Source organism: Podarcis gaigeae (genome assembly GCF_964106915.1).
Source record: "Podarcis gaigeae genome assembly, chromosome: 6".
Taxonomy (NCBI): domain Eukaryota; kingdom Metazoa; phylum Chordata; class Lepidosauria; order Squamata; family Lacertidae; genus Podarcis; species Podarcis gaigeae.
Genome location: NC_139682.1, coordinates 38,366,489 through 38,382,665, shown reverse-complemented (window position 1 = coordinate 38,382,665; position 16,177 = coordinate 38,366,489). Strand labels below are relative to the sequence as shown.

Sequence of the window (16,177 nt, the reverse complement as noted above, 5' to 3'; positions counted from 1 at the left end):
TTTCTGCTATGCTACTGAACATCTCATCCAATAGCCATTATTTTACTGTCAGGCAAACAACTTGGATGATCCATCTTTCTTCTCAGACAATATTATATCCCCCTCCCCAACAAGTGACTCTGAATTATAATATCCCTTATTTATCACCATGCTTTTTAAAGCAATGATGTTAAGGCTCTTATCCTTTATCTTTCTTTTCTTTTGGTGTGTTATGGATGTCACATTTTATTTATCAAGATCGGCCTGTGATTCCTCTGTAGACACTGCAAAGAATGACTTTATGATTTCCAATCTGCCAAGACAGAATCTCTGTAGAACACTACTCTCCGCACTTATTCAAGAGACAGAACATACCAACTTTCTGTTTTGTTTTGTACTTTAAAAAACCAGGCAAAATAAGCTGCTGAAAGTGGACTGATTCCACACCTCCACTAGCGAAATTACCACAGGCCTATCCACTATACTTACAAAATATATAACCATTGAATTTTCTTTAAAGAATACACAATATGATGATGAGGATGTTTCTTACCCACCACAAGGTCCCAGCTGTGGCTGGATGGCTATGTGGGAGCCGGTTGAAGCTAAATCTTTCTAAGACAGAGGTCTTGTGGCTGGGACTTGGCGATATGGGATTGGGGGGGGGCAACTCCCATCTCTTGTGGGGGCGCAATTAGTGCCAGCACCATCCGTTAAAAGTTTGGGTGTAATCTTGACACCTCCCTTTCCATGGAGGTGCAGATTGCAGCTATAACAAAGGCGGCATTTTTCCATCTCCACCAAGTTAAGCAGTTGGCTCCTTACCTCTCTCGCCCTGACCTAGCCACTGTGATCCACGTGACGGTCACCTCCAGACTGGATTATTGTAACTCGCTCTACGTGGGGCTGCCCTTGAGACTGACCCAGAAACTCCAGCGGGTGCAGAATGCTGCAGCGAGACTCCTTACGAGGTCTTTGCTGCAAGATCACATTCACCCGGTGCTATACCAGCTGCACTGGCTCCCAGTGGAGTACAGGATCAGGTTTAAGGTGCTGGTTTTAACCTTTAAAGCCCTATACGGCCTAGGACCCTCGTACCTACGGGACCGCCTCTCCTGGTATGCCCCACAGAGAAACTTACAGTCTTCAAATAAAAACATCTTGAAGGTCCCAGGCCACAGAGAGGTTAGGCTGGCCTCAACTAGAGCCAGGGCTTTTTCGGCTGTGGCTCCGATCTGGTGGAACACTCTGTCACAAGAGACTAGGGCCCTGCAGGACTTGACATCTTTCCGCAGTGCCTGCAAGACAGAGCTGTTCTACCAGGCCTTTGGCCAGGGCACAGCCTGACTCCCTCCCTCGGCAATCTTCGCGGAGCTCTGGCCCAATGGTTGCCAGTGGCTGGATTTGAATTAATTTTATAATGAATGATTTTAGAGTGTTGTTTGTGTTGTACTTTTGTACTGTTTTATTGTTGTTAGCCGCCCTGAGCGCGGCTTCGGCTGGGGAGGGCGGGATAATAATAATAATAATAATAATAATAATAATAATAAAATTCAAAAGAGAATTTTTAGATATGGTAGGGCAGGCAATCTCGTAGGCCACTTTGCCCAGAATGCCTTCCTCTGGAATACCTTCAGCCTCTCCTCAGAGCAAGAGCTGGAGTTCAAGATGTGGTCAGCACTCATCAGCAAAGCAACAAACAAGGGATGGGAGGTGAGAAAACAGAGGCTATGGCAGTGGCAGAGAGTAGAAGGCTCAAGGGAGTCATATACCATTTGGATTGCTGGCACTTGGATAACTGCTTGGGCTGGTGCTGGGGGGAGGGTGTCTGGGCATGCAAATATGCCACCCCCACCACCCAAGGCAATTACCTCATTTTGTCTCACAATAGAGTCACCCCTGGCTCCTCCCCTATGCAGACAGGAATACCAGAAGATGGTCATTGTAGATTTTTAAGGGGATATTTAATGAGACCTTTCACAAGCACCATAGGAGGTAATGGTTGTTGCTATGCTAGAGACCCCTATCCTAGATTAAATACAGCCATAGCTTGGGTTGAATCTGCTTTGGGTTGAGCGCGTTCGAGTTGATCTCCGCGGCAACCCGGAAGTAACAGAGCACGTTACTTCTGGGTTTCGCCGCTCGCGCATGCACAGACGCTCAAAATGACGTTGTGCGCATGCACGGAAGCGGCAAAACACGACCCGCACAGGCGCAGATGCTCCATCGCAGCTTACGTTGCGTTCAGGATGCAAACAGGGTTCCGGAACGGATCCCGTTGCATCCCGAGGTACCACTGTACCATAAAGCTCAAGGGGGAAAGCTTCTGAACGTGTGAATTGAGTTTAGAGGAGAGCAACTTGTGCAGGACAGTTTGTAATGGTATCTGCTTTGGTTTTGCCATGCATTATTTTAAGCCACATAAGCAAAAAGATTGGATAGATCTTTATAAGTTGGTATTTTCCTTTCTTGACATTTAAAGGGCTCAATTAGCCACTTGAGGCTGCAATACACAGTTCATTTAGTCCTAATGAGACATTAGGTGGCTTTTGAGGAAACAGTGATATAGTTTACCACTATCAATGGTTATTATTTCAGGACCAAAGTCAATGTGGCAATACAGCCATGTTTATTGCTCATGTACCTTCTGTATAAAGCAAGGAGAGGGCTTTATTTTAACATGAAAATTGGCCCACAGGCAAAGGGAGAGACTACTCCTACTTTTGCTTCATTGCTCCAGGCAACCAGGGCTGTATCCAAAGTATTACTACATAATCCTCATATCAGTGGAAGGATTTCTGCCTGCACAATAGGATTCCTTAAACCTGTTCTGGGATCAGTGCACTGGAGCAGATTTGGGGAGGATGCTGGGAAGGCACAGTGGGATGGAGGAGAGGGAGGAAATCCAATTGCATAAGTGGAAATCCTTGGGAAACAGGACAGGTTAGCTGCCTATCACCTATTGTTCTTAACCCAGCTGAGATACCAAAAGGAAGCAAAGCTCTGCAGCAGAATACTTCAAGCAACAGAACATGGAACAATAATTCTGGGAAGGCTCACTTGTGAAGCCTTTTTCATCCCCACCCCACCCATCTTGCTTTATACATGGGGGAAGCCCTACAATACACGTGGATAGATCTTTCCTGTCCAGTTTGACCCTCAGGTTCCCTGCAAATTCAAGCAAATGATTCCACCAAATGTATTCATTTTAGAGATTGGAGTTTAGTGGTGGGTTGTTGCAAGAATGGCATGCACAGATCAAACGTTTCTCAATTGAAAGCCTCCCTTTGTATGAGCTTTGTCCAAGGCATCATGTTTCATTGTTACAGCTATGTAGTGCCGGGCAAGAACGGGTGAACAGCCCACAATAATAGGGTTTGTATGATATAAAACTAATTTGAAAAATAGTCCATTAACATTAATACAAATATGGTATTCTGATCTATTTCTGAATCCATTACAGATGATTCTGTGGTCATAGATATCGGAAACAGAATATGCGCAATAGGATTACCATTGATACTGAACATATAATGCTGTTTTTGAAGATGGGAATTATATAATTCCAAAAAATTGTCTCCAATTAGGGGCAAAGGAGAGGCTAGTCATGTGGTAGTGGGCTAGAAGGAAGAAGAGGAGGAGAGACAGAGTGGGTGAGGTAGGGCTGGCAGAAAAGCTACTTTATAATTTTCCTACCAGACAAGGTCTACTCAACATCACACCACCTTGAGGCAGCTTTTCTTCATACATAGGAAAAGATTAATAATCCATATTTTCATCTCTTGCCCATGGATAGGAAATTAGCTGAGCTATGATTTTGAGTGGATGAGTTTTAAGTGGCTGGCAAGGAAAGGGTAGAGGAATACAGGCAACTTTCTTATACCGAGTGTAACATGGCCAGTTTGCATTCATGAGAGAAAAGGGCCTTTTCAGTGGTGGCCCCCTGGCTATGAAACGTTCTTTTTCGGGAGGCCTGTATGGTGCCCACATTGCTGTCTTTGCAACACCAGGTTAAGACTTTTATGTTTTACCAGGCCTTTTAAGTCCCTGTGGTATCCATTGGTGAATTTAATATTTATGTATTTGGTAGCTGTTTTAGTTTTACATTTGGTTTTTGGGTTTTCTGATGACATTCACTTAGGTTTATTGTGGTTTTATTGTTTTTGTTCTCCTTTTATTTGTACAATGCCTAGAGAATTGATTTTATGAGACATCTCATAAATATACTAAATGAATAAGTAAAATAAAATAAAATAATTCAAAGCATGTGCTCTACCACTCAGCTATAGTCATTTCCTGAAGTGGATTGTGCAGCACACTTTCTCCCTTTCTGGAGATCCCCTATCCTGTCCTCTGCTTAAGGTTTCAGCCTCCCAGAGGCAGTGGGGATGGGGAAAGAGCCACAGAACCACATGTAGTGTGTAATTCTGTTGCAGCTTAATTAAATAGAGGAATTTTAATTTGGGGACAAAAAGAAGCCAGTGAAAATATAGTGTGATTCTTTCAGGTTACATATCCCTTCAACATTTCACAGATAAGAGTGGGCACATATGTGCCATTATTACATCCCTCCTCTCACACACAGGACTGCTGCACTTGTGCCCTCTTCATTCTTATACAGAAGGCTCTTCTCTGCTTGCTATACACTGTATCCCTTTGTTTGTTATATATAGTCAGCATCTTGGTCAATGGGCAGCTAGTGCAGAATGCAGCAGCACGATTGTTGTCTGGCATGGGCCATAGATTGCATATAACACTTCTGCTGAAAGACCTGCGCTGGCTGCCAGTATGCTACTCAGCCAAATTTAAGGGGCAATAACTAAATAATTGCACAACTAGAACAACTCCCCCCTTTCTTAATTATTTGATTTACTGAATTTTCATTTGTTTACACATTTTTCTATAGACATTACATTGAACTCCCCTTGTGACATCCCATTCATTCTTTCATGATGTTCTGTAGAACAACTTCCCCTGGCGCAACAGGAACCCCCCCTTCTCCTCCGCTCAATGTGTGCCCTGCACCACCCCAAAAGCTGCTCCAGATTTTCTCAGGCCTCTTCATTTATTTGTTTGTTCAGCTTAAAGCATTTTTAACTTCAAGGTGGAGTTTTAGGCGGCAGCTGCATTTTTACCAGCTATATTTTTATCTTGTATTTTCTATGTTATATTATTGGCATGCTGCATTTTGTATTTCAAACAGGACACTATCAGATACACTGAGAATCCTGTTGAAGGGTAGGATCTAAATATTCAAAACATATTAAAATAAATCTGATTTTGGAGACAGGATGGGAATGATTTTTCTTTCTCAGCACTCATTGGGGGACTATACATTGCTGAGGTAAATGGAACCCATGTTCTTCCAAACTGAACAAACACAACATTTGTTTGACTCGCTGGCATGAACAAGGAACACCCAGAATGAAGTTTTGCATGGTGAACTGGAAAGATCAATAGAGCATCATTTTTGTCTTTTGCACAGGAATAACTTTCACCCTTTTTGTCCTTCATCGTCATTCTAATAAGCATACAAGATATTTTGAAAAGCATCTAATTGCAAGCTAGATCAATTGCCTTTTGCTGTATTGCACAGCGCGGTGATTAGAGAACCCCCTGCCGTGTGTGTAAGTGTTCACTAAGTCTTGGAAAGGTTGCTTCCACCCACCTTCCCCCTGGTTAGACAGACAGAAAAAATGCTTGGAAACAGAATCCATCTGGCTAAGTTTAAGAGCCCACCCCCTGCCTAAGTTTAAGAGCCCCCTTACTCAGAGAAGAAGTGAAATTAGGATTTCTTTCCTGGGGTCATGTGCATGTGCAAGTAGGGATACCATGCTGGTTCTGTTTACATTCAGAAACATTCTAAGTCATGCAAATGCCCATCAAAGCTCCATCTGAGACTCCATTAAACATTTGGGCTGTCAGCCAGAACATGGCTGCATCAAAAGACGGCATGAATGATTACAGACGCATTTAGGGAGCATTAACAGAATCATTTTGTCTGCCGTAGTGTTTGGGTGCATTTGAAATACAAAGGAGGAATAAAATGAAGAATTTTCTGCTTGTAAGTCATGGTGATGTATTAACGGCAGAGCAAGCTCTCTCACATTTGCAAGAGACCATTTGGCACAAAGTGGTAGTCTATGTCCAGTTCTGGCAATGGAGGCAAACTCATTTATCACTGTATATCTCATATGTTCTTCTGTATAATATATCTTTTAAAACACTTGGGAGGATAGGCTCCAATCAAGAGACAGGCTCCAACCACAAGCCTCTGGGCAGTATATTCTTCACTGAATGGCCCATTCAGGATACTTTAAATCAGTCTATGAACTCATCATCATGACAGCCTGATCAGAATTACATAGGTAGCAAAGACGGGTGGAATCCAAAGTGTTTCAGTGCAGATACTGAGTAATGGTGGTAAGCTTATTTGTGCTGTCCAGTGAAAGTGACTTTTGCCCCATGGTGCCCCCAACCTTTTAGGGGCTTGGTTGGAAAAAGTGCAGGATCTGCCACTGCAGCAGAGAACGGAAAAGCTTCTGCATGCAAAATACATGGTGTTTTGGAACCTAGTCAATGATTCTTTCCATCATAATGTTTGAATGATCACAATTCAAATAACAGGGCCCTGTCATATCCTCTCTACAGAGGTATAGATTGTAGCCTACTTGCAGAAGCTGAAATTACAAAGCTGAAATTTAAAACTTTAACTGGTGTCTTAGCATCCCTCCTCTTTATTTAAACAGTAACCCACAACCTTCTATTTACAGACAGATTTTTACACCATATGGGAGCTTAATAAAATATGCCAACATTTCTTGGCTGCTGGAGGACCCATAATTATTCTTGACTTTCTGTAATTTCTTTTCTAGTTTTGCCTGAATAAAGCATTCCCTCTGTCAAAGTCTATCCCACAGCCTTGTATTTGTTGCGAGGAGCATATGCACCTTAGACCCTTCTAATCCTGGACACATTTTATGGGCCAAAAATTTGCTAGAGTTGCTGTTGCCTTTCAATCCTATTCAGTTGGTGCCCCTTCCATATCTTTACGCTGCACAGAGGAGAAAATGAGACCACACTTGCTGGTCCTACCCACCAACATCCACACATTTTATGGAATATTATAAAAAGAAGTGTGACATGTGCACCTATATGCACATAGGTTCTTTACATATGTTCTCTGAAACAGAGATATCACAGTGCTAGTGTCCAGCAGGGAATATGATATCAGAAGCAGGACCAGTTGGCATGGTCTTGCTCCCTCCTCCCACTATACATGTGGTTAACAGGTGTAGCACAACACTGGGATAGTTAGTGAGCTCTTGAATGGGGAGGGACAGGGATTGTCTCTGTTCTCCCAGAGTCTTGATGCCTGCACAGTCATCTGATTGTCTGTATGGAGCTTGCACATTAATACATGAAGTTCAGGACCAAAAGCAGATGCTGCAGTTCTTAATTCCTTCCCCCTCTCCATGCACTCACCTACTGCCAATTATTATTTTTTTATTAGCTGAAGAGATTTCTAAGAACGATCGCCAACATTAATTTATTCGATGGAAACATTAATCCTTGTGCATGTAGCCACTCAGGATAGGGGGACAAAGGAACATTTGTGTTTGAGAACACATGCATGTTTATCGCTCACATGATTGCACTCACACAGGCACACTATTCTATCATAACAAGAAACCAAACTGGATGTCATCAACAGATGGTCAAATGTTTTGAAATGTATAGCATCAGTCTCGGTCATCCTAGCATCTTTTTTCCTGGCAGAAACTCTGTGCCTTCACAGCAGGCAGAAATTTTACAGATGCAGCATTCTCTATCACAGTATCACAGTGCCAGAGAATATTGTACGTACTGTCTTTTTGCTTCTACCTACTGCATTCTTGAAATGTAAAAGGCACAGTGCCCCGTTTGAGCAGCGGGGAAGGTGGCGTTTCGTATAACATATCAATTTGCTGGTATAGCCTCCATAACTGTAACAGTATGGCAACTTGGTTTTATTTTGTCCTCTGTTCACACACGACTCAGCCTGGCATCCATCTCAGAAAACAGCTTGAGCCCTGAAGTAGGCTCTGTCTTAAACTTTTCAGAATAAACAAATCTGCCCTTTGGCTACTAGGTGGCAACAACATGAATATATCTTATAGTTTCCCACCACCAGCTTAAACCCAAACAAGAAAATACAGATTTTCCAGAAAACAATTGCACTTGGTGAGTATTCAGAGAAAGAGAATCCCTCAATTACCTGCAACAGGACCTTCCTGGGTAATCTCATTATGCAAGCTTGACATGAAGATGATATCATCACTATGAAGATTTTCTTGGCCTAATCATAATGGAAGACAGCAAAAGAGTCAAGGAGATGGGCTCCAACATATGCAGGACCAAAGCTTTTACCATTACATTTGTTGCATTTATACCCCCCTTTTTCTCCAAGGAGCTCAAGGTGATATGAACACCTCTCCCCCATTTCTGCCTCACAACAGTCCTGTGAAGTAAGTTATGCTGAGAAATAGTGACTGACTCAAGGTTACTCAGAATACTTCATGGATGAATGAGGATTTGAACCCTGGTTTCCCTGGTCCTTCTCCAGTACTCTAACCAATACAGCACACTGGCTCTCAAAAGTTGCACTTGGCATCAGAAACACGATTCATATGAACATAGGAAGCTGCCTTATACTGAGTCAGACTACTGGTCAATATAGCTCAGTATGTCTGCACTGACTGGCAGGGGATTTCCAGAGTTCCAGGCAGGAAATTTTTCCCAACCCGGCTTGTAGATGCCAAGGATTGAACCTGGGACCTTCTGAATGCAAAGCAGATGTGCTACCACTGACCTGGTTTCATATTATAAAACCAGCATCTTGAACTGATCTTAGCAGAAAACAATCCTGGTGCAGAAGTTAACTAGAAGCATCTAAGTCTTCAACAATATTGCACCTTTGCAATCTCCTGGCAAGTGCTCAAAATAAATGCAGTTTGAGGAGGTATTTTTCCTTATTAGGGATTCCCCAAAGGAACAATTGGCATTTTGTTTTGTTTTTCCTGGGGGTAAGACACACAAAAGATTTTTCAGAATTTGCCACAAAGCTTCTGTAATTAGTTGTCTTGATGGCCTTCCAGGTCCATGGTTAACCACAAAAGAAGGCTGAGAGGGATCCTAATAAGGGCTCTGAAAAATCCTGCTCTTTGCGGGCTGAAGATATCCCTTTTCTGCTGTAATGAAAAAGGCCTCTTGTCCAGAGCTCTCCAACAATCTGCCTTTAATGGGGTTACGATTGCAGAGGAAAAGCATTTTATATGGAACCAGGTTTACATTATCCTTGCTATTGGAGATCTAGCTTGCAAGGCTGTTCAAATCCTTTAATCCATAAATAGGATTGGAGCCAGAGCTGGGCTGCCTTCCAAAACTGTAATCTCCAGTATATGAATTATTACAAAAAGATTAGGGTGTTTCTCAAGTAATAACATTTCAAATAAATCAGCTTTCATGGAGAAACAGCAAACTAATATTAGAAATAACAATATACAGACATATAAAGCTACTCGCTAGTGAATCTCACGTAACTGCGCAAGATTCCTTTTTTCATCCATAGTTTTCTCTATTGCGCCTCTTACCACCTCCTTTTTTTGAGGCTAATAAAAACGAATGTTTCCCTTTCCTTTTTTCCTATTCATAAACAAGAGAATTGATGGTTGTTGCTTTTTTAAAACAAGCACCACCATGGACTGAGGGGGGTGTTCTTTGATAAGCTATGCTGATCTGCATTCATCTACAGTTTACTCACCCCAGAATAGACAGGCATCTCCAGCAAGAGCACTCCTAACAGTGTACTGCTGCCGGCACTCAAGGGTGTGCCAGACCCACCCACATTGGTAGCCCAGACATTCATAATGGATGGGGGGCAGGCAGATTGAGCCCAATGCAGGCCAGCCTCAGGTGTGAGAGCAGTCTGGGATCCAAGGAATCATGGGCTTTCTGCAAGCAGGGGTACCACTAGTGGCCCTTCTGCCCACAGGTATATTCAGGAGATGTCAGCAGGCTGGCTTAGTGGCCTGGGTGTGTTTGTTTATGGTAGCCCATAAAAATAGCTCAAAAATGGGAATTTGCGATTTTACCAAAAAAGCGCTACAACGTTGGCTGCCTGAGGTGACCACCTTACTTGGCCTAACAGTCTGGCTAGTCCTGTCAGGTTCTTATTCACGTTTCTTAATTATTTCTTTAAGCTAGGGGGAACTGTGCCATACCTGAGAGGTACAGGGTGGGTAGCAAAATTCTCCCTACTACAACAGGAAGTAAATTAAATGCCATAGAACACACATTAAATCACCTTGAGCTTGTTGGAGGAAAGGTGGAATAAAATAATAATGAACTCAGTCCCTTGTTCAGATGTGTATGGCCACCGATGCCTCTTTCAATTTTCTGTGGAGTAACTCAGATGAGCCTGTTGTGAGTCAAACCATATAAGGAAGAAGATGTGGCTTTATAAAGTACTGCATAACCCAAGTGCTTAGAAGTAATACTCATATTTCTGCTGCAGGAAGCAATTCCTCTCAACCCAAAGAGACATCTAATTCAGGAATGGCTGTTAACTTTTGACTGTTGCTTAGAGCAGGAATAAAGGTTCATGTTGTGGTACTCCTTTGACCAGAATGCAAGCAAATGCTGGCACACAATGGCTGTTTTCATCCTATTTGTTGCTTGTGTAATCTTTTGCCATGTACCTTAATACACTCAAGAATAATGTTTACCTCAGAAAGTAAGGCCTATGGGTCCGAGACTTCAAGGGGCCCACATTTAGTGTTCTTTTGTGCATTAGTGTTTGAAAAATAAACAAAGGCCTAAGTGGCACAATCCAATTCCTTATTTATCTTGTGGTGTTTAGTGGGCAGCTGTGGAGATCTATATTGAATTTTTGTGGAGAAGTATGCTGACCTCTTACTTTAAACATGTGTTTGTTTAAAACAACACAGTTTTAAAGCAGGGTGGTTTTGGGTTTTTTGCATAATTCAAGTTTGAATCAGTAACAGTAAAAGTCAAAATGGAGCCTGTGCTATTTCTGCAACTACTATATTTTCCTATCATATTCCAATCAGTTTTCTCCCTGCCCCCCCCCCCCCCGCAAAAAAACTCTGAATAACCAGGCCTGGCATCATCAATGGCATGTTTGGCAGCTGCCTTCAACCCAGCACTGCTGCTGTAGCTGTGTTTCACCTCACCTTTCCTGGTGTTCTAATGAGGGCTGAGCAGCAAACCTTGTACTGTGCAAAAATAAAATTAAAAAATTCCACATTTCCCCCACAAACCATTCCCTATCAATTAATAAGAAAATAATCTGAAATCAAAAATTATTAAAGAGGAGAGAAAAATTAAGAGAAATTATCACATGTCAGGTGCAGGGCTTTGTGTTGGTCTTAGCTTACCTTTCAAGTTGGTTGATGGCTTTTTTGTGACTGCTCTTTCATTTCACAAATAATCTCTGGTCTGCATTCTATAGTCTTCACAGATGCCCCATGTCTGGCACCCAGTACACCCCCCCCCCGGTCATGCTTGCTCCTCAGCTATACCCCTGACTGGTCCTGAATGCTTTCACAAGGCTGTAATGTGTCCTGGAAGAATAATAATGCTTCTTGCTTGCCTGGATGAAGGACAAAGAGGTGTGGGGCATGTGTAGAAACGTGCCTACTATACAAGGGCAAAAGTACAGTTGCGCTGCCATTTTTTGCCTCTGACCCGAAACACCACAAGCATGTAACCCCCACACCCCATCCCGAGGGTTGCTCTGAAGAGAATGCAACCCTCAGGTTTGCCTGCCCCTCCTCCACTCTTGTGCCTGAAAACTTTAATAAATACCTGTGATTTTTCTAAGTGTACAAGTCACTGCCACCACTCTTCTGGCATCCACACACACACCTCATATACATTTCCAAAAACGGCAAAACTTCATTCTCACAAGATTGTTTTCTCACAGAATTGAAACCCCCCCCAACATAGAATAGACATTTAAACTCCCATATGCCCTGTACACTCTCTCTCTCTCTCTCTCTCTCTCTCTCTCTCTCTCTGTTTTCTAGCCAGGAGAAATGCAAACAGGTTCTAATCACATGAAATACAGCTCTCCTTCCTGACCTATAATTACAATTGCTGCTTGCTAAGGTGGAGAACAACATCCTAGTTAAAGGCTCTGTCAGCATGTCCATTACGCAGCTGGGGTTATTTTGCCTTGGAATCTATGTCTCAGCCATTTCAAATCAAGCTGAAACTTCAAGTTGCCCAGCTGTCAGCCCACAGAGGAATAATTGTGATAGCTACAGAATTTAATAAAACAAGCGGATGCTTACAACTACTCTTTTGAAAATAGAATACATGGACATCCCCCTCCCTCAAATTATATGTTATATTTTAACAATTATGTGCTTTTAAATTTTAATTACCCTGCCATACACATAGTAACGTAACAATACTGTGGGAGATATCCAATATTAGTCATACTTAAAGGGTCTTCAAAGGATCTGCTCTGAGTTGACTTAGCTTGCTACCACCCAGTAACTTCACAGTAAATTCTCCTAATTAAAGCTAGTCCCTAACATGAGGCAGCCACAACATTGTTTGGAATGGTAGGTATCATAATAAACTTTGAGGGCATATACACTGGTCAACTAGACATAGGGTGGTGGTGGTGATACACACAGAACTGAGCCTGTTGTTTCTACCTCTGACAAAGGCCAAAACATTTTGCTGCCTGAGGTGCTCCCCACTCCATGTCGGGGGAAAATGTTAACAGTGTAATCTCTTACATATTTTTTTTGCAGAACACTGAGTTAGATTATATCCCAGACACAGGACTGCAGCCTAAATGGTTTAGTAATTTGTAGCCATTTCATGACACCCAGTATCAGCTGTGTCAGGCAGGTGCATCATTCTGTCTAATGGTAGGGCCAGCTCTTCAAGCCCTGATCTCTTAAGCATGTATTGCTGTTCTGTTTATGGTCTACTTGCATACAAGCTGTATGTAAGCTGTAAATGCATTGGCACCGTACATGTGTTCTCTACCCTGAAAAAAATATATGCAGGAAACAGAACTTAGGGAGGAAACCTAAGTGTACAGCTTGTTCACACAAAGGTTCCACACAGGGCAATGGATAACTCTCAGGTTCCTGTTCACTCCTTCATTTGTTGAATATCCTCACATTCAGCCAAAAATAGATGATTCTGTGGTGAGCCAGTGTTCTCCTTACATTTTGATAAACAGCAGGTGCATGGTGGGGGTGGCAGGATTCAAAGCAGGACAATTAAAAAGACAATTTAATCATCGTGTTTGATATTTACGTTAATTACAGCAACAAATTAGCTAACTTATTGTACAACATTGGAAGTAACTTTTTAAAAATTATAATGAGTTTTTATTATATCTTTTAGCAATATTTGGCAAGTGTTTCTATACATGTGAATGATTCACTAGATAAGTCCCCCGCTTTGGCGTTTATCCTGGAACATTAAGTTCAGCCTACATATTTATTTATTTATTTATTTTGTCATTTTGAAAAGTCAGGTGTGATGAATTAGGTAGCAGGCCACCTAGTCAGCACTGTGGCTTTGTGGGATATTCAACAATATTTCACTGTAGTCAAATAATAGGTGTGCAATAAGCCAGTCGATTGACAACATTTGACCATTCAATTGAACTGTGTGCCAACCTTAACCCCAATTAAAGCCCACCAGCAAATTTCTCCCAACTACCATGGAACTAATTCATTTTCTCATTCCTAAGCAATTGGCCTTCTAGTTTCCTTTGGATAGTGTGGGAGCTCTGCCTCCCCCACTGCCTGAGCTTATTACAGCCCATTGCTGCATAACAGTGGCTGAAGAAGGCTTCATTTTAAAAGATGAAAACTCACGGAAGAATGAGAGTGTCTGCATGTCCTGAATGTAAAGAGATGTAAGCTAAGAAGTGATGCAAACTTTAAAGGTCTAGTGAACTTGGGAGGCAAGCGTTTGGGATTCACTATATGACCTTGTGCAAGTATTGCTGCTGGACTGTCAACCTAGTGAAATGTTTTGTCTTTAACTTTAGAGTAAGGATGCTGAGCCATGGAGTGGGCAGTAGTCTTCAGTTACCACCACTGAGTACTGTCCAAGGGAGAGGGATAACATGCCCTTAGTGGAGAGAGGCATATGCTGGCAACCCAACTGGCAGCAAGTTGTCAGCACTGTGTCTGCATATGGCTATTAAATGCTCCTGTGCAATGCAAACAGAGTCTTTCTGTCTTGGTTACTGCCTCATTCACCTTTAAAGCAGAGGCATTGTGGGAGGTGGCTTCACCTTGGTTGCTTTTCAGTGGGGGAAGCTTCATATTCCATGTCCCTGACTCTGGCCTGATAGGTAAAAATTGGTTGTCTATGTTGCCACTTACCATTTCTGGATGGTGCTCCAGTAATGACCATTCCGGGATAGGTTGGCCACTGTGATCCATACACTGGTAACATGTACCCACTATTCTCCCCACCCTAGGTGCTGGTACTCACCATGAAGTTGTTACAGTAAGTGCCACACTTTTTAACAACAACAGAAAGAGGTGCCAGTACTGTGTACCCTTGAGTACCCCCTGAAAAAAATCAAAACACTGCATGTACCATTGCAATGTGCTCTTTGTGAGACTGACTTTAAAGTACGTCTGGAAGCTGCAGTTTGTGCAGAATGCAATGACTCAGTTGCTTACTGGGGCTTCCTACAACACACATAACAACTATGCTAAAAAACTGCACTGGCTGCCAATGTACTACCAAGCCAATCTTAAGGTTATTTTGTTTGTTTATAAATCCATAAAGAAAAGGGGACCAAGATATGTAAGTTAATGCCCATACAACTCTGCCAGGGCACTAAGATATGCAGAGGAGCCTCTGTTAACCACAATACACAGCCTACAGAGGTTTGCCTTATGATGGTATGGAAAAGAGTCTTCACTGTGGTGGCACCTATATTACGGAATGACCTCGCTGGAGATGAAGCAAGTTCTAACTAGGGGGTGCTTATCTATTTGCCCAGACTGTAAATGCCAGTTTTTAGCACCTTGAATTAGTATTTTATTAGTTTGTTTTATTGGATATGTTTTATTCCTTTCTTGCTTCAGGAGGAAGGGCAGGAAAAAATAGAACTGGAAATGTAAAAAGGTATAGCACATTGGTGTTGGATGTAAATTGTCTTTGCTGTCTGGAGTGAAATCGTTTTAGAAATTAAAGTCTTATTTTAAAAATACACCACCACTTCATACGATATAACATGGCAGTGTACATAAAACACAATAAAAACAAGAGCCTTCTCACTTTGTAGTGCCTACCTAGACCCATTGTGCTTTACCAACTGCCATTATTTCAGGGGCAACTATGGCTTATTCTTTGTTCAAGAGTAGCAGCTGAACACTGCAGGCGGCATTTCATCCATTGTCTACTGTACATAAAGTCAAAAGCAGCTGCTCTTGTGTGGAGCTATCAGTCAAAACAGGACAGGGCCTGCATGTTAACAGCATTCTAATGGAAGTCTTTCTTCAGTTCAAGTATAAAGCACATGTCCTCTCCTCAGCCCTTGCTCACATGGTATGGTGTCCTTGTCAGTGAGTAATGGGAAAGGTAAAGGTAAAGGTACCCCTGCCCGTACGGGCCAGTCTTGACAGACTCTGGGGTTGTGCGCCCATTTCACTCAAGAGGCCAGGGGCCAGCGCTGTCCGGAGACACTTCCGGGTCACGTGGCCAGCGTGACATCGCTGCTCTGGCGAGCCAGAGCCGCACACGGAAACGCCGTTTACCTTCCCGCTGGTAAGCGGTCCCTATTTATCTACTTGCACCCGGAGGTGCTTTCGAACTGCTAGGTTGGCAGGCGCTGGGACCGAGCAGCGGGAGCGCACCCCGCTGCAGGGATTCGAACCGCCGACCTTTCGATCGGCAAGTCCTAGGCGCTGAGGCTTTAACCCACAGCGCCACCTGCGTCCCTGAGTAATGGGAAAAGAACCATTAAAACACCCATCCACCCCTATACCTGAACACTTGGGAGTCCATCACACTCAATGTAGTTAGGAGCCTTTTCATTTGTTATTCTGCTTTTTAGAGAGGACAGTATGCTATAGTGGCTTTTTCAAAATGAGCAAGGGAGATTGGCAACTATTCTTCAGTATTATTGTTCTTCTTC

The 16,177-nt window shown here is 42.7% G+C and overlaps 1 long non-coding RNA gene across 2 annotated transcripts in view; it reads right to left on the bottom strand.

The window, feature by feature from the left end:
- LOC310847657 overlaps positions 1-11,487 on the bottom strand; it is an 89,499-nt gene extending 78,012 nt beyond the window's left edge. For both annotated transcript variants that reach the window (XR_014565945.1, XR_014565946.1), the window contains exons 1-3: positions 11,418-11,487; positions 10,325-10,438; positions 8,237-8,317 (exon numbers count right to left, since the gene is read on the bottom strand). This is a non-coding gene — a long non-coding RNA (uncharacterized lncRNA). The remainder of the gene's footprint in view (positions 1-8,236; positions 8,318-10,324; positions 10,439-11,417) is intronic.
- Positions 11,488-16,177: the final 4,690 nt, after the last annotated feature.